Source organism: Eurypyga helias, unplaced genomic scaffold (genome assembly GCF_000690775.1).
Source record: "Eurypyga helias isolate BGI_N326 unplaced genomic scaffold, ASM69077v1 scaffold6623, whole genome shotgun sequence".
NCBI lineage: Eukaryota > Metazoa > Chordata > Aves > Eurypygiformes > Eurypygidae > Eurypyga > Eurypyga helias.
The window spans coordinates 49,997-50,769 of record NW_010243089.1 but is presented as its reverse complement, the minus strand read 5'-3'; positions in this window follow the sequence as shown (position 1 = coordinate 50,769).

Sequence of the window (773 nt, the reverse complement as noted above, 5' to 3'; positions counted from 1 at the left end):
TGCGTAATGTGATGCCCCAGCAGACTGGTAGCCTGTTTGAACTGTGGTAGCAATATACATTTAATTTGCTTTGATCATGAGACCTCCACTCAGTTAACCACAGGACTTCTTGGAGTGATCTGGCAGTTGAGAAGAAGCTGGCTTAAAACCAGCGTGAGCAAGGTGGGTAATCTGATGTGTGATGTGTTGCTTTCCGCCCAGAATCAAGCAAGCGGTGCCCGGGTTGGTGCAGCCTTTTCACCAAAATGGTCTGACACTGTGCTGACCACAGCTCGGAGCTCGTCTGCCCTGACTTCCCTTTCTAGACACCCTCTGTAGTTTGCGTTTGGCGAGGTGAATCTAGCTGTCGTGCCTGGATGACTCCCACAGCAGAAAATGGAAGGTCTGAAGTCTGGAATGATAGTCAGAGGTCTCTCGGTGATGATTCTCTTGTACATTTGTGGACACTCCTGGTGAAGCATAACTTCTGATAGGTTCTAACTTTCTTTCTGAGCTAATTTATTGCAACACATTTAAATAATATCTGCATCTCTGAACAACAGAATGTTTCGTTTGAGGTGAACCTTTGGGGAAAGTGGGGACATCAGACTTCCTTTTTTAAATAGGAAGCATTTTGTTTGCTTCGGAAACTGAAAAGGTTATACCAGTTATACCAACAAGAGGAATAGTTTTGACTTCCAAATGCTTAATTAAATGATATTTGGTAAATAGAGCTTGGTTTCCGTTTCATACCTTGCCTGTAGGATTATAAAAATAACACGCATATGATCTGT